The sequence below is a fragment of the Lepidochelys olivacea genome (genome assembly GCF_965140295.1).
Source record: "Lepidochelys olivacea isolate rLepOli2 genome assembly, chromosome: 13".
Taxonomy (NCBI): domain Eukaryota; kingdom Metazoa; phylum Chordata; order Testudines; family Cheloniidae; genus Lepidochelys; species Lepidochelys olivacea.
Window position 1 is genome coordinate 24456328 of NC_140423.1, and position 18195 is coordinate 24474522.

At 45.2% G+C, this 18195-nt stretch overlaps 1 long non-coding RNA gene across 1 annotated transcript in view; it reads left to right on the top strand.

Annotated features, from left to right (window-relative positions):
* Positions 1-17850, top strand: part of LOC311529666 — a 40086-nt gene extending 22236 nt beyond the window's left edge. The window contains exon 3 of the long non-coding RNA XR_014713857.1: positions 17465-17850. This is a non-coding gene — a long non-coding RNA (uncharacterized lncRNA). The remainder of the gene's footprint in view (positions 1-17464) is intronic.
* The last annotated feature ends 345 nt before the right edge of the window (positions 17851-18195 follow it).

Below are 18195 nucleotides of genomic sequence, written 5' to 3' on the forward strand. Positions count from 1 at the left end.
TGTCAGGAATAAAATCACATACAGTAACTCAGAGGTCCATATGGATACCAATGCAGAGGTACTTTACTTTGTGAAATGTACATTGGCTTAATCCATCTGGCTAATTCAGAACCATAGTGTTTGAGAGGTAGCTCCATGTTTGCTCCAATTTCCTTTTTTGAGTTTTTGTTATCTTTGTGGAAAAATGCTTTAAAATTTTATAAGGTTAAAACCAACAGGGTTCTATTGAAATTAAACAGGGTTCTAATGAAATTGTGCTAAGATTCTATAGAATTTGATAGAGGATGAGAATTTATGGTCCTAAAACTATCTAGGCACTTGTATGGCCCCCAGTACCATAGTGTCTGAGCACCTCACCATTTTTACAGTATTTATCCTCCAACACCCCTGTGAGATAAGGAAATGTTGTTATTGCCATTTAACAGATGGGGAACCGAGGGGCTGAGAGACAAAGCGTACACCTGCACTGCATATATACACCCACAGCGGGCCCATGCCAGCTGACTCAGGCTCGTGGGGCTTGGACTAAGGGGCTGTTTAATTGCAGTGTAGACATTCAGCCTCGGGACTCTGGGACCCTCCCACTTCTCAGAGTTCTATAGCTGCAAATGTCTAATTGCAATGTAGACATACCCTAAATGACCTACCCAAGAGGAGACACACAATTTGTGGCAGAGCAGAGAATGGACGCTGGGTCTTTGGAGTCCCAGGGTAGTGCCTTGCACACTGAGAGGATGTTTTTGGAGAACTATTCACAACTCCAAAATCTCTTTCTTGAGTGGTAACAGCTAATTTAGACCTCATCATTTTGTATGTCGAGTTAGGAATATGTTTTCCAATGTGCATTACTTTGCATGTATCATCATTGAATTTCATCTGCCAGTTTGTTGTCCAGTTCCCTAGTTTTGTGAGATCCCTTTGTAGATCTCCGCAGTCTGCTTTGGACTTAACTCTCTTGAGTAGTTTTATATCATCTGCAAACTTTGCCACCTCACTGTTTACCCCTTTTTTCCAAACCACTTATGAATATGTTGAACAGCACTGGTCTCAGTACAGATCCCTGAGGGACACCGCTATTTACCATTTTCCCATTCTGAAAACTAGAGATGGTCCCTTCAAATTAGAGTTGAAATATATTGGTAGGACAATAGAGGGAAATTTGCACTGCCATGCTTAGTGCCAGCTAACCATTATGACTCATCAAATGCATGATCAGAGTCTCTCCCTCCTACACCCCTCCCTGCTTAAAAAAATCTCAAATTTTCAATATTGTAGCAGGTTCCAGGTTTCAAGACCCTGTGTAGAGATGCAAGTTTCTTTTTAAGCTGATTCATTCTGATGTCCGGTCAGGTGGACGCCTATTAGGTCTAGATCTCCCTTGAATCTTGCTAAGAATCATGCTGTCTTACATCAGCAGTGAAATGTGTTTGGCAGTCCTAATGAAATCCTACCTTTCCACTTCCCTACCCATAGCTCAGGCTTTGTCCAGACTGTCCCATAATGTGACTATGGGGGTGTAAAATGCAGAATACACCAAGGTGTTGTGCTGTAACTGTCCCAACTAAATGCTGCCGCCATGTACCCACTTTGCATTAACGTAATCCTCTTTCAAACAGGACTATGTTTACCCAAACTAGGTACCTTTTAGTTCGCACCAGCAGTGTCCCCACATGGACCAGTAGACTAGCCAGAGGTGTAGTAGTTAATGTAAAAAGAGTTCTGGAAGGGATAAAAACCTTAGGCTTCAGGGCTTAAATCAGTTTTGAACTCTTGGGGACTGGGATGAGACCTTCAAGAGCGGTAGATTGTCCCCAATCTGCCTACTATGAGATTCTTGCACCTTCCTCTGAAGCATCCAGCCCTGGCCACTGCCTGAGACAGGATACCGGGTGAGCTGGACCTTGGGTGTGATCCAGTCCGGCAATTTTTGTGTTCCTATGAGAGGTTTTTGAATCAAAATACATCACCCCATGGACCCAGCAGCCCTCCCTTCCCACAGTGACCTTCCAGCGGTATTCAGCGAAGCTGGAATACAAAGGGGTTGAGCTCCACCACCCCTCTTTTTCAGCAGAAAAGAAATCCGGCTCTTTAAAAAGTTTCTGATCTTTCCATTTGAACAGGAAAACTGATGCATAGTCTGAAAGAATAAAGCAGGAGGTTGAACAGAAACGTCAAATAGCAGTAGGAAAAGGAGAAGAGAGGACATGGCGAGTGTCTGATCTGTTCTGTAGTGATGCCCACCCTGTGGTACGAAGTCTTTCCTGCGCTCCGCTCCCAGGTGTAGAGCAGTGCTACAGCATTTGGCAAATTGCCACTCCCTCCTACATTTTCCCACTGCAATCCAGCACTGTGTCCAAGGCCCTGGTTTCTTCTTTGTCATTAATTCTGCACTGATGGTTAGTCCGTTGGCTCATACCCAAACCTCTACGGTGAGAGCCTTCTTCATTAATTTTATGTCTTGTGATATGTCACATTTATCACATACCTCTGGCCACCTCACCTGAGTGCTGCCCACTATCACAACAGTATCACTTCTACTTCTGACAGCCAGATCTCTGAACTCCTTTTAAACAGCTGTCATTTTTCAAAAGGAGTGACCCTCTCACAAACAGGCTTCCTTCTTTCCTCTGCCAGATATGGAATTTGGCACCCCTTCTCCCAAATTAAACTGATCCAAGAAAGTATTGGCCTGCTGCCAGGCAGTAGCAGGTGTCTGGGCCTTGCAGGTCAGCTCCCCACTAGAGGGGAAATCAGTGATGCAGTGTCTGCTTTTATCCACACTATATACATCAGTTCTTGAACAGAGGCGGTCACTAACAGCATGCAGCCTCCAGTCCCCTCTTTCAGCTCAAGCACCAGTTCCTAAGAAGCAGCTTTGCTGTAAGACTTCTCTCTGGTTAGAGAGAATAAGGCAGAGATCAAACTCTCTTGCTCTTTGCCACAGCTTCCTTAAAAAGAAACTATATCCCAAAACTAATAGTGCAGCCTTTCTTCAGAGTCTGTACACAGTGTACAGGCTACCATAAACAGACTGTAAGCCTATGGGCTTTTTTTTTATATATACGAGGGCACTCAGGAAAGTTCATCTGAATGAACTAAAGCTGTGAATTTAAAGCAGATCAGTTAAATTACAGTGAGCCCCGGTCAGGAAACTCTTATTCAGAATTAAGGTGTCCTTGGGTCACAGAGTTTAAGGTCATAAGGGTCCACCAGTCATCCAGTCTGACCACCTCTATAACACAGGCCACCAACAGCACCTGGCAGATACACACTCAACCCAGAATTAGACTGAAGTAGTACAGCCCACGGGAGCTTAAACAATGCTGTGCCACAGGCAGTAAATAGGAGGGACCGAGGTGCACCAACGCTTGAGGCCCCTGCAATGGCAGGGAAGTGATTAAGTGAGCTTGTAATGGGGTATACTGTCTCTTTAAAAGTAGAGGGGTCCAGAAGACCTCATTCCCAGGAGCTGGACTGAACAAAGGCCCAGGCAATGGCCTTCTAGCAGATGGGGGGGTCTCAGGGAATTAGGAGTTGAAAGGGGGGCAAACATCTTTTGTCTGATAGGAAATCCATTTATCTGCCTCTTCTATGATACAGAATCTAAGAACATGTTTTCAATATACAAGTGCAACTCCTTACACAGTGTCTGTACATACATTTCACAATGATTGTGTGACCCTGGCTTTCATTTATGGCTTCACATGGCTTTCTTTGGTGAACCAGAACGTACATGCCAGAATCAGGATATTCTTGTAATCCCCTTGCCAGTTGACACTGAGGGGGTTTCTGGGTCACAATGACCTGCACCTCCAGGCTGCCAAGAAAGGTGATTGCCCCTGCAAGTCACTGCCAATCTGACCCAGTGGAAAATTCCTTTCCAACTCCAAATATGCTGACCAGTTAGCACGTGAGCAAGTACCAGCAGAGGAGAGAGAATCCTTGGTGCCACCTCAGAGCACTGGCTCTCCCTGTCCAATAACCCATCTCCAGCTGTGGCCATCTGTGATGCTTCAAAGGAAGGAAGGAAACAAACCACAATACACTGGGGGATTGTGGGGGGGAGGAGGGAGCGGGAAGGTGCCTTCCTGACCCCTACAGCTGACCCTCTGAATCCCTGAAGCATGAGCTTTAGGAACAGAAGGCATAAACCAGCCTTAATTATGTTTAGTTGAATTCTCTTTGGAAATACACTGGCAAATGTAGCTCTGGTGTGCCCTGATGAACCAAGTTATCTTTGAAGTGCCAGTGTTTGACTGTGCGGAAGTGGTGGCAGGAATTGGTGTGTGGGAAATGATTTTCCTGTCCTAAGAAAAAAGCTGAGATTAAAAAAGAATACTCCCATTCAAGATTGAGACAAAACCAAGATCTTTCCGTGGTGGCTATTTTTTTTTTGGGGGGGGGGGAAGAGTAGGGGCAGTGATGGAGAATGAAAGAGACAGAGAGATCAGATTAGCCAATAGTCTAGCGGTCAGAGTGTTCACCTGACTCTGCCTGAGCTGGAACGAGGATTTAAATAGTGTCTTCCAGGTGAGCGCACTCACCACAAAACTATTGGCTAATCTGAGGGGTTGGTTCCTCTGTGGTTTTGACCAGAAATGCCATCCTAGACATGAGAAACCTCTTATGATGAACATTTCGTTGAATCTCATACATACCTATGAAAAGTTTCAGGTGCGATGAATCAGTGTTTTCTAACGAAAAAACACCTTGTCAAAAAATTCCCAACTAGCTCTACCCAGGAACCAGCAGTGAAGGGGTTAGTCCAGGGCTAAGTTGCAAGCCCCTCTTCTGTGATATCCTCTTCTTTGTCCTAAGAGTTAATACTTTCTTTATAAAAAAAAAAAAAAGAGAGAGAGTGGATGGATAGACCCGTGTGAGTGTGTGTTTAACGGATTAAGTTAAAAACAATCTTTATCGCTTCATTTAACTAAAGCATTTTTCCAGACAAGTTCCTCTGCTCGAATGTTCCTTCTAATTACCATTTTCCCTTTACAATATGTTGTGGCATGCTGCTCAGGAGAAAGCTCATAGCGAGAGAGAGCACCGGGGTTTCGAAGGAAATATGTCCTGGCTATTAGAAAGTTCAATGAAGCGCTGACTTTTTATATCCTCAAGTAGGGATGGGTGAAACGGTCCAGAAGAAAATACCCCCAGCAGAGCACCGGTGTGGGGGCTGTGAAAATCTTAGTCTCAACGTTTTTTTAAGGTTTCTCCATCAGCTGCAAAATGTGGTGTGCGGGGTTAGGAGGTGAGTTGTTGGTTTGTTTTTATTTTTTCCCATTGTCATGTTTTTATTCTAACTGGACTGGCCCCAGTGGTGGAGGTTTGTTGGGATGTAAAATTATAGACACTGTCACAGACACATCCAGTCTGATGGCTTCATGCCCTGATCCAGGGTAGTTCTGCTCTGCTGTCTGGCATACGGGGCCCAACCTCACTCAGGAGAAATGAATTTGGAGTAACACTGATTTCCTTTCATCCCCAGCCATTCACAGCTGTTAATTTAACAGTTTAGTGCTTCCATCTTCCACAGACAGTGGTGACTGCTCCCATGCCTTGGACGATGTAGCATTGTTTCCCGCATAGCAGCAACAGGACCTCAAGGACTGGGATGCCTGCATGCCAGTGAACAGGAACGGGCTCAGCAGTGGATTGAGAGGCACTTTCTAAAATTACCCTAGCTACTATAAGCTCTAATGTGACTCCACCAGCCAGAACCCTATGGGGAGGAAGAACTAGGGGGAGAACATGCAAGCAGGGCCATCTGGATGCCAGTGCAGTGGAGGAGCAGGCATAATGCCTCAGCAGTCCTGGAGGGAGCACATAGGAGAGGCAATTGTAATTAAAGATGCCCTGGAATTGTGGACTGGTCTGTATCTCTGTGTCAAGAAGAACATCACATTTTCTGTACTCGAACATACCCAAGCTGTATTTAGTCCCAGATCCTGTCCCTAATGGTGACAATAACTACATGCTTCAGAGGAAAGAGTAAAACTCCTGTAAGGTATCTAATTGTGCAGTATCATGGGAGGCAATTGGGAAGGCAAAACATGAGAATCAAGGACTGATGATCCTTATAGCCTTGAGGCCACATCCTGAAGTCCTTACCAAACAAAGACCACTCCTGAGCCAACGCCTACTGAAATCAATAGGATTCTTTTTATTTACTTCAATGGCAGATTTTTTGCCCATAGTTGATAGAAAGATGGCTATTTTTGTCTTCCTGTCTCTCTAAACTTGTCAGATCTATTGTCTATGCCAGTGTGAAGCGCTCTGAAAGCTTATTATTTTTAATTACAGTATTTATTTACTTTTGGGGTCACAAGTCCTTTTATTTCACAAGAAGGAGTTCATTCTTTAACACGGATACTGTTTTCCTAACACACTGCGTTTTCCATTTCAAACACCAACGTACACGTACCACACGCTGCTCTCCCTTTCAGCACATCCATTATACTGCTCTGTCATTTTGCAATATTGTGCACCCTGCCTCCAAAAAAATAAAATGCCCTTTAACTTTATCCAGGTTTCAGTATTAGTCGTGACTTTTTTAGTTTCTCCTAATTATAAGCCATTTTACAGACCTTTGGAAAAAAAATTGTGTGTGCAATGAATTGTTACTTGGTTCAGCCATCAAAAACGTATTTCAGTTTGGGGGATTGTGTAAAGGTTGTCTTGAGTATAATTCTAGGTTTTGTACTCATCTAGGATGATTATAGGATAAGTGTACTAATCTTTCTGTTGTGGACATCTGGGTCTTAATATGTGTGTGCATACACACACATGTATACACCCACACTGTACCATCTAAGTGAATGCTATAGCGAGTGCTACTGAGAAAAGACCACACCTTTAAATGAAACCCTCAGACATATCTGCTAGCCTCCGCTCTGCTCTAGCTGGCTATGTGAGATTCTGGCACTATCAAAACTGAACCTGTACCAAGCTTGTGTTTGAGAGTTGAGTTGTTTGCATGGAAACATTACATAACACAGTAATGAGAACCTGCTGTAACCCCCATCTCTGCTGACCTTTGCAGCTCCGAACCCACCTTCCCAAAGTGGAGGATACCATTTGTTCCCTGCACCCTCAGCACCCATCCAGGACTGCTCTCAGAACCTGCTCTCTGATTTGGCATCAGACTTGGATTCCAAGCCCTGCTCCAACCACACATGCTGCCACCTAGGTGCCACCTCTGCTTCATTTTGAACATGCATTTTGTGTGCTTCATCACCATGCTCTGCCTACCTAATAGACGTGACTATTTTGTGCAGCCTGGGCATAAGTAACGTCCAACGTTCTCCAGAAAGTGCCTAGGGGACATGGGCATGTCCTCTGGTAGGAGGGCTCTGATATCTTTGAACGTTCATGTATCCTCTGCTTTGATTGATGGGGTACTCAGTGCCTTAGAATGTCGATGTGTTGCCTGTGGTGACTGGTGTGATAGTTATTAGTGCTTTATAATCCCCTGATATGTGAATTTGCTGGTCTCCATCTTAGCCCTTAGACGGGACTTTCATTGCCCACAACACGAAACATAAAAACCCAAACCAACATCAACATACACTTTAGCTCTGCCTTATAGGGAGCCATATCTGGAAAAGCTGGGTCAGGATAGTATGAATTGGTAAGAGCTCAGGCTAGTTCAGTAGGAGGTTCAGCTGCAGAACATTTTCCATGAATATTGTCTCAGGAAATCCATGTGGACTCTACTGGTGGTTGGGGAGCTGCTGTACTGAGATGAAATAATTTTAGGAATGCGGTATGTGACTTGGTCAGTAAGGTAAAGTTCTTGTGTAACTGTGGTTGGTTATCAGAATTTCCTGTGTGACTAACACTATGAGAAAATTGTAGAGTTGTTCAAAATTTGTGGCCACATTTTGTTAAAGTTGCAGTTTTGCTGCCGGCAGTTCAAGGACCATAAAAGATAGCGGGGCTGGGGGCAGATGTTGGACCATGCCTCTTACTTTGTAACTGACTAGATGTCATGTTGGTGGCAGCAGGGTCCTTTACCCTCCAACAGGGTCTGGATAACCCCTTCCCATTTCTCCTCTCTCCAGGGCAGAGTGGGGGCTGGATCCGAGCTCTTGTGCCCTAGAGCCAGACCTAGCTCATGGGCAGCTGGTGGCCTTGTAGGGGAGCTGGCACAGTCGAGGCTCCCCTGTCCCAGCCCTGTGCCCTGTAGCAGGCACAAGTCCCAGCCCCCCTCACCAGGTCCTCTCCATTATTGAGGAATGGTGCTTGGGGGAACCTCGAGCAGTGGTGAGGAAGGGTTTGGGGATGTAGGGCTATGGGGAGTGGAGGGAGAGTTTTGGCAGGGTGATGTTTTATGGCGGTTGTGTAATGGGGTGGGGTTATTCGGGGCAATGGGTGTTGGTGTGGTGGGGAGGTGGGATGAGTGAGGGGCTGTGGCAGGACGAGGTTTTGTGTGGTTTAGGTTTATTTGGCAAGTGGGGGCTTTGGGTTTATTTGGGGGTGCATTTATTTGGGGATAGGGTGGTACGGGCTGGATGGGTTTAAGCAGGTGCAGGGTGGGGCGTTCTTTGGGGGTTTTGTTGGGGGCTGTGAGTGGGGCTGAGGGGAGCCGTGAGGTTGGAGGGCTGTGGCAGGAGGTTATTTGGGGGTCTGTGGCAGTGTGTGTGGGGGGTCTGGGAAGGCAGGGAGCTGTGTGGCAGCACCAGTGGCTGCAGTCGGCTATTGCCGTGTCTGGCACCCTCCTCCACAGCCCCTTTCTCCCTCTTCTGTCCTCATGTCTCCTTGCTGGCACCAGCCCCAGCTCTGCTCAAAAGCACCATCACCACTGCACCGGGGACAGGGCTGGTTGTCTGTACCCTGCCTGCACTTGGGACAGACTCTGCCCACAGCACCATGCCAGGGCCCCGTGGACTCCCCTGGCCACCTGCTGCTGGGCTCTGGGGACTCTCCCGACTCGTCAGCAGTGAGCCAGCTCAGCACCACGCTGCCCCTGGTGCTGCCAGAGGTGGGGCTTTCCCTGCCAAATTGGGGTGTGCACGTGGATGGGGGACCGATTCAGATGGGGGGGGCTGCACCGCCTTTAGCCCTAGTTACCCACTGCCTGTGGTGAGCCAAACCTTGAGCTGCTGGGTCCTCAACCACATCCTCCTCCTCCTCGCCCATGGCTGCCACTGTGTGTGCCAGGTCACAACACTGCTCACTGAAATTTGGCCGGTCCGATGCTTCATCGTGACAGAGGGGTGGCCAGGCCAGTTCTGAAGGAGTGGCATTTCAACCTCACGCACAGGGTTGTAACACCACTCACTGAATTTATTTTTTTTGCAAGAATGACAACACTGCAATAATAATAAAGCAGCACATTTGTGTATTTACAGGATCAGGGCTGAATGCAAGATATTTGAGAGCCTATTGCCCACCAAAACCAGTTTTTCAATTTAACATGAAATATTTCCCCCCGTAAAATGACTCGTCCAGGCAGTGGGAGTGTTGCTTGTCTATGGAATACAGTGTTTGGCCCTGTATATATCTGGCCAAATGCTGCAGTCCACACACACACACAAATCATTTTTAACAATTACTGCCATATGCTGTATGTTTGTACAGGTTTGTATAGTGCCTCGCACAATGGAACACTGACTTGGTTGTCTTTTAGTTACTACTGCAATATAAATGTTAAATAATAATTTAACAGCCTCATAGGTTATGTTCATTATATTAATCAAATATTTATAGTCATAATATTTTGGCTAAGGCACATAAGGTTGTTGGTCAAAAGAAAACTCCCAGAGTAAATTTTTTTCAGGTCCAGAACAGTGTTCTGATAGGCTATGACATAAATTTGAAATTCGGAGTTAAAAATGTATTGTGGCTTTTAAGTCACTTTATTATATTGCCTTTATCAAGTACATATTTTAGTCTTGTGGAGTGAAAGTAGAATTAAAAAAATGCCAGAGACTCTTCTGTTTACTTAATTTTAAGGGTTTTTTTCTATGCTTAAAAGTGGTAATGATAACTAAAGAGGTAACACGTCCATTGTGACAGCAGGGAGAGGAGCCTAAATGGATGTTGCTTGATTTTTAATGTTAACATTTAAGCAGACTTTTGTTCTGCCTTTTGGTATCTTTACAAGCAAGCTGTTTTTTGTTTTTTGGTTTGTTATCCCTTTTTCTGCAGGAAGGATGGATTAAAAATACAGCAAAAGATTTCAGTGTTGAGATTTTAGGTTTTAATAAATAGTTTCATTTTGTTTGGCTTTTCTTTTATATTCACTTCTCTTCATTGCCAGGAACTGGAGGGTGACAAATGACTATGTGAAGGGATGAGAGAGAGCGCGTTTCCACAGTGACATTTAAATTGGAATCCATGTTTGATGGCATCCAGATGATTTAAATACATGTCATCAATACAAAGTTATAAAGGGAAGATTTTTAAAATACTCTAGCTTCCTTTATTGTTGCCTTAACACATACGTGGAGAACGCTTTGATCCTCGGAGTCTTTGTAAATAAGCTGCAGTAGTTGTCATTTGAGGCCTTTACTGTAAATTGTGTTCCTAAGGTGAGATGAACAATGGGTCTGCAAATCATTATTGCAATATTAACAACTGTCTGTGCAAACAGAACTGTCAGTGTTAAAATCACGCCTCATAGTAAGCACTCCTGCCACCCCTCCCCTCCCCATGTTCAGGTTTACTTTGAAGTACAGGGTCATGGTGTGTCACAGTCACATAATGCAGAAAGCAAAAACATACTGGCAGCAAAAATGTTTATTCTTTCTCTAACCTTGTACAGGGAGCATAAGAGGATGCTACCACCCATCCAAATGAAGGTGTCCTCAACCTTACTGAAATCAAGGAAATTATCTACTGCAATCAGTTCCAGTCTCACCCTCTATCAGATTTCTCAGGAAGTTCTACTTCACCCTCTGATGTTATTTTCTAGCATCTCCATCAAAATTGAGGAGTGTTCCTTTAATAGCCTCTCTTTTCTGGTAGAGGTGAGCTTGAATCAAATCCATGGATATGAGCACACTCTGAAACTTTGGATGCAAATGTCTTGTCTTCAACTTGAATTACTGGAGAAGGAGGAAAAAAAAATTAAGTGAGAGACACACGGTGAGTGTTTTTGCTCCATGATAGTACACCCAAAAAACCAGACCTCCAAATTGAAAATATCCAGTGCTGTTGGCAGAGAAGTGACATGACAAACCTCTAAGCTGCCTTGTGGTACATGATACGCTATGGGATGTGTGACCTTCGGTAGATTCACTGGTTCAGCTCAGAGAAGAGTGCAGAAGTGTAGATGTTTCTCTGAACTTTTTTTGAACTGTTCACACCACTTGAATCTGTGAAATTAGCCTGGAAATTTCATGAGAAGAGACTTTCCCATGCAATATCTGGTACTTCCACCTTCCAGTCACGGTGGAAATACTGATAGAAGAGCTTTTTTTTTTTTTTGGTATTTTAGCATATGTTCTGCTTCTACCCTCTCCCCCACCACAACCAAACAGTGCAGAGGTTTTGGAAAATGTGGGGTTGGGAAAAAATATTTGTGAAAATTTTTTCTAACTTCTATAAATCTTTGGTTTGGATTTGAATTTAGGGTCAAGTTTCTGTATTGGCTGTGACTAGATTACCGTTAGATGTGGCATGTTATATATTGAACACCAGAGCTGTTCCAAAAATGAGCAAACAATTTTACAAAACAAAAAAACACACCTTTTCTTTTTGCCAAAAAGTGAGTTGAATTTTCAAAATGTAAAAATATTCAACAGCCAGTTCTGTTTAACATCCTAAATCCATTCTTCCCCTGTATCCCCATTACTAAAATGCTTGTCTGCACCTTGGCCATCTCCCTTCTTCATTACTTTCTGCTTTGCCTATTTCAGACTCTTGATTTTTGCTTCTCCCCTGGCTCCTAGGCAGTCACTGCTAGCCTCATCTTTGTTTACCAACCCTATCTTTGAATCTAGTCATTGATTTCTTGCCTCTTATTGTATCACACTTACATTACTCACTATTACCTGCACAATCCAGCCCTCCCTAAATTATTGTTGTTCATTACATTTTTGTTCCCCATACTCTTTCCAGCCCTTTTGCCTTTCTAATCCCTCAATGTCTTTGTCCCATGCTCAGCTTCATACCCCCTCATGCTGCCTCACTATCCTTCGAACACATTCCTTTACTTTCCACCAGTAGCCAAAGCATTTTGTCCCCTCTCCTTCCAATTTCTCTTTAAATTCCCCACAATCCTTCCTGCCCCATCCTGCGTCTTCCCATACCTTTACTGTTACCTAGTGTCTTTTGTAGTGGTTTTGTTTGCCTTGTCTAGCTTAGATAGAAAGATCTGTGGGACATGAAGCCAATCTTATTGCAGGCTACCGACATGGTGGGGACCCCCAATGGAAATGAGGAATTTCTGGTCTCTAGGACTGTACCTCAGAAGTACAGCATCACCACTGGAATTCACTTCTTCTCATGTCTGAGACAGACCTGATATACTCCACCAGTCTTCAGTTTTCCAATTAGTAGCAATGTGTAGCATAGTTGTGGTTGTGAGATGCCTCCTTGTCTCTGTAGCAAGGTGGTCAGCCCGCTCCAGCTCAGAAAGGGTTAAAAGCCAGCCCTTGGAGAGGGCTGGGGCTGAGAGCCAATAAGAAAAGGCTGATTGGGAAGGCAGCCACAGCTGGGGCCATGCTCAATTAGGAGATGGCTGGCCCTATAAAAGGGCTGTGAATCAGCAGCTGAGTCAGTCTCTCTAGCTCTGGAGAGAGAAGGACCTGGCTGCCTGGGAGAGAAAAGTACCTGAGGTAGAGCGGTGCTGGGGAAACGCAAGAGGAGCTCCAGCCTGGCAACTCCCCAGGCTGAGGCTTTGGGTAAGGCCAAAGGAGGTACTGAGGCTATAGAGGTGCAGCCCAGAGATAGGCAGAGGCAGCTGGTCCAGCCCCCTTGCTGCTGTTGAGTGATTTACAGATTGTAATCTGCCCCAGCGAGTGGGGCTAGATGATGACTGGCAGTAGCCACTGAGGCAAGGTGGGGATAGAGGGTTGAGGGTTTCCCTGGGAGGGGATACCCAGAGTCTGTGGGTACTGCTGGGGCAGAACCCCAGGGTAAAGGGGCACCGTGGTCCAGGAGGGACATGGGGGAATGAGGTCAGCAGAAGGCACTCTGGAAGCTGAAGAGCTAATTCCCAAGACGACCAGCAGGAGGCATCACACCAGTGAGTCCTCTCTTCGCTGCAGTCTTCTTTCATGGAAGGGTTCTTTTTGATGGAGATGAATTCACTGTTGCATAGCAGAGGCAACTGGAACCAGTGCAGGCCATCTAGATTAAGGTGGAAGCAAAATCTGCCTGAGTGGAATGAGGGAGGGTCCTGGAATCTTTGGATCCAAGTTCCATGGATAGAGGGTTCTGGGGTGAGGATTTGATTCTGCCATAAGGCAAGGAGAGCAGTAGATGATCCAGTCTAGTAGCACACAGGTAATTGGTGGAGTCTGGCAGCTGGCTGGCCTGCCTTACTTTGGAGGAAAGTTGTAATAAGCCAGCAGATAGCACCTAAGTGCAGGCAGCCAAATCCTGGATGATCAATGGCCTAGGGAGCAAGAAGCTGGAGAATGTGGGAAGGTGCTGGATGGTAGGGGCACTATCTTGGCTGCAGTGTGTGTATGGGGTAGGGGGCTTCTGTGAAAGGAAGGAAGACTGTGTTGCTCTAGGTTCAGGCATGTGTGAGCCTGGGGTAAGGACTGTGGTGGACACTGCTAGACTAGAGCTGATTGTGAGCACTGTGGATTCATACTGTCGGGTGTCCCAATGGCAGGTGATGGCAGAGGAGCAATGTACCCCCAAAGGCTAGCATATCTTGGCTCTGTGTGGGATTAGAGGCCTGGGGGGATGGCAAGGTGAAGGTTTGGGGCAACTCTGGAGGTAGGGGAAAGGATTGTGCTATTGTTTCACTGTTGCTGTTGAATTTCAGCCCGTTGGTCACTATTCATTCCCTTGTCTAATAATATTTTATATAAATGGTTGCAAAACTCCTGTGTGTGTAATTAGGTTTTATGTCTGGAGTTTCCAGATAAGCAAAGGGAACAAATGCCTGACCCATAGAGGACTATGTACATCCTCACTGCCTTAGGACATCTACCAGTACCGGTGTTCAGCACGGTGAGAGAGTGGCACAACACGATTTAATCAGGAATGGGAGGAAGACCAGAGTTAGTCTGAGAGGGTGAGTCCAAACTGGGATGAGCTGATAGGAAGAGTCTGTTTAGAGAAGGGGAGGAGCAGAGGAACCCCAAAGAGCCTTAATCTACAGTACCGGAACATATGTGAGTGCTGCTGGGAGGGAAATAATTTCAGAGCAGTTGGGTGAGGGATTCATAGATTCCAAGGCCAGAAGGGACCACTGTGATCATCTGGTCTGACCTCCTGTATAGCGCATGCCGGCGAACCCACCTGCATCAAGCGTATAACTTCTGTTTGATCTGTAGTTTCTCTTTAGAAAGATATTTAGTCCCGAGTTAGACTCCAAGTGATAAAGAATCTGCCACATCCCTGGGCAAATTGTTTCAAAGGTTAATTACCCTTTCTGTGAAAAATTCATGCCTTATTTCTAGTCTGAAATAATTGTCCATCTTCAGCTTCCAACTGTTGTCTCTCACTATGCCTTTTTCTGCTACATTAAAGAGTCACCCACTATTGGAAATCTCGTCACCATGTAGGTATCTGTAGACCGTGATCAAGTCACCTCTTATCTGTCTCTTGGATAAACAAATTAACTAACCTATTAGAGTCAATAGGGATTCATGCAGCTCAAACCCCCAAGCAACTTTCTTTAGTAATCAGTCCTTCAGCACAGCAGAATTTGCTTACTGTTCCAAGCTTTCCCCAGTCATGCAGATGTTGTTTTGAATGCAGCAGAGGGGGTGGTTTATGAATACAGTCGTGAGCCTGAAACTGTTACCTACTTGTCTCAGAGCTGTGGAGCCCGGTGATGGTTGTGGAACAAAACAATAGGTCACAGGTGAAATGATTCAGAATAACAGTTCAAATAAGGAAAGATTAAGCCAGATCAGAGAAAATAAGGACCAGTCTGAACACATCTGCCCAGACCTTAAACTGAACTAAAAGACTTAACCTTTGCTAAGGGTCAGGAAATCTTCCTCCTGCTCCTCACTTTCTCATGCCTCTGAGCGTCTTGATTCTGGATAATAAGTAATTATTAATAATTTTGTGGAATCTCCAGTAGCACCAACCTCAAGCATTCAAAAATGAGTGGCTTAAAAATCATGAGATTTTTAATAAATAAATATTGGGTTCTCTTTTTATCTAGTTTCTGACCATTTAGTTTCATGTTTTCCAGCTTTTCTTTGTAGCCATGAAGGCTAGCAATTAACTGAAAGAATGAAAGAGAGAATCTCATTCAAATCTCTCAAATACAGGAGCTAAGGCTTTACTTAATATACCAACAATTGGGAGGCTTATGCTCAAATTAAGATTTCCAGACCAGATGTGCTGAGCCAAGGGGTGAAGATAGTCCAGTTAAGCATCCAAACATTGCGGTCTTTACCTGGCCTGAAACCCAGCTTCTATTTTAAATTCATCCATGTGTAGTCCAAAGGCACCAGGAGCCACAGATTTAAGAAATGCAAAGGGGAATGCATGAAAAGTTAATAGATGCTGATGTGGGAGTAACCAGCGCTGTCAGGGAGCGATTAAACTGCCGAATAATCTTCCACCTAGAGCTGTCAGGGCAGCATCTAATGTTTCATTCAAAGACACCGCGCTACATTCCTGATGAGTAAATGACAGAGATGGTTTCAATTAGAGCTATGCTGGGACTGAAATACTGACACATCCTGATGGTTTACTCTAAGTTCTCCTGCTGTTCCCACAGGGATGCCGACCCATTAATAACACACTTATAGGTTCAGATTAGGGGTGTGCTACTGCAGTCTATTAGCAGGTAACCATCCACAGGGAGAGAGTGTACAGCCTTCTGGAGGTATGAGTTACCTTTACTATATATACCTGAATGGTGCACAGAAGGATTTTAAGGTTGTTGATATGGGGCAAGACCCAGCATTACACTATGTAACCATGGTTACATCCATGCATAGCATGGGCAGGCCCTGACTGATTACCTACACACAGAGCCATTCATCCACCTCCATCCTACCTGTAATATCCACTGCTAATCTAGACCTGAGTCCACCTATCATGCTGTCAATGCATTGTCATCCCGACCTGCAGTTACCAAAGCAGCCTGCTGTGCCCCTTACCTGAGGTCTTGGCCATATAAAAAAGTGGTATGTAGGCACCTATTGGGTAAATCCCCATGATGCCCTCCTCTCCGTTCTGAGAGACAAGGAGAGAGTGAGGGCAAGCGCACTGAACAGAGTAGGCCAGATTTTGGTGGCTGCTAACTCCACTGACTTGTGGATTTACACCCATGCAAATGGGATCATACTCTTGGCCAGAGGATTTTCTGTGTAAGAGGAAAAAAATAATTAAACATGTAGGCACAAATGGAAGATAGATGACTAGTCACATTGGGATGAGCTTCAGAGCTGAATACCTGCATGGATCCCATGAACTTTTGAGTGTTTGAAATGTGGATCCCTGACTTATAAAGGGCTGAGCCAAACAACCCATATGACCCAACAAAGAAGTTTTGTGTTTTGTTTTGTTTTGGGGGGGGGGGGGAAGAGGGTAGGGGTGGTTTAATCTGGAAGCAAAGTTTGCATCTTGTGTCCATCTCTTCTTTCCTTGTATTTTGATTCTTAGACAGTGCCATTTAATTAGTTTCATTAGGATTCTTTTTCTTCAGCCTTAGCATTCATGTCCAGTTCTAGGTCTGGTTCTGTTCAATATTTTCATCAATGATTTAGATAATGGCATAGAGAGTACACTCAAAGTCTGGGAGGGGTTGCAGCTGCTTTGGAGGATACAATTAAAATTCAAAATGCTCTGGAGAAATGGTCTGAAGTAAATAGGATGAAATTCAATAAGGACAAATGCAAAATACTCCTCTTAGGAAGGAAGAATCAGTTGCACATATACAAAATGGAAAATGACTGACTAGGAAGGAGTACTTCAGAAAGGGATCTGGGGGTCATCGTGGCTAAATATGCATGAACAGTGTAACACTGAGGGGAAAAATAAAAAAAAAGCAAACATCATTCTGGGATGTATTAGCAGGATTGTTGTAAAGAAGACATGAGAAGTCATTTTTCCACTCTACGCCGCTCTGATTAGGCTTCAGCTGGAGTATTGGTGTCAAGTTCTGGGCACCACATTTTAGGAAAGAGATGAAGAAATTTGATGCTGCTGGTAATAATCGCCCTGGACTTGCAGAGTCTGAGGTCAACTCCGATCCCTTCCAACCAAACCACCAGCATGTTAGGGAAAGCATGGTTGAGGGACATGGATCACAGGCTCCTTTGTTTGCAATACAAGCACTTGTAATGGAAACTTCCACTGTCTCCCCTAGGTGATATCAGTCTCCTGAGGGTAACAAAGGGAGCAGATGCTGCCAGTGCCTGGGTACGGATCTGGCCCTCGTGCTGTTATGCTGTGAACTGCAATGATGCCAGCGGAATTAAGACTGGAGTGGCGTGGGAAAGTGAGTGGAAGAAGTAAGGCAGCCCTCCCCAGAAACCTTGTGCAAAGGATTGCAGAGTACCTCCATGGAAGTTTCCTCGAGATCTCTGTGGAGGATTCCTGGACCATCCCTGTGCACATACAGTCTTTTCCAGGGGGGCAATTTTTCTTCAGTGTAAACATAAAATATAAGAGCATGTAACCCCTACCATTTGACTGGAATTTCATACTCCCCAAATGTGCCTTCCCCAGCATCACGCTCGACCACCACACTGTCTTATACATAGGGCCCTACCAAATTCACGGCTGTGAAAAATGTGTCTCAGACCATGAAATCTGATCTACCCTGTGATACCTGCCTCCTGTAGAGGAGGAGCAGGGCTGGGGGGCACCCGGGCAGGAGCTCCTACTGTGCACTGGGCTCCAGCTGCTAGTACTGGGGAGGGATGGGGACTGTCTCTTCCCCTGCAGGGGCTGCTCCTGGAGATGGGTCAGACCCACCTCCAAGAATCTCCCCTGGCTGTAGGAAGCTCCGTGGCTGCTGGCTGGGAGCCCAGCTCTGAAGTCAGGGCCAAAGTGAGGGTGTCTGTCAGTTCCCAACCCAGGCGGGAGGCTACAGCT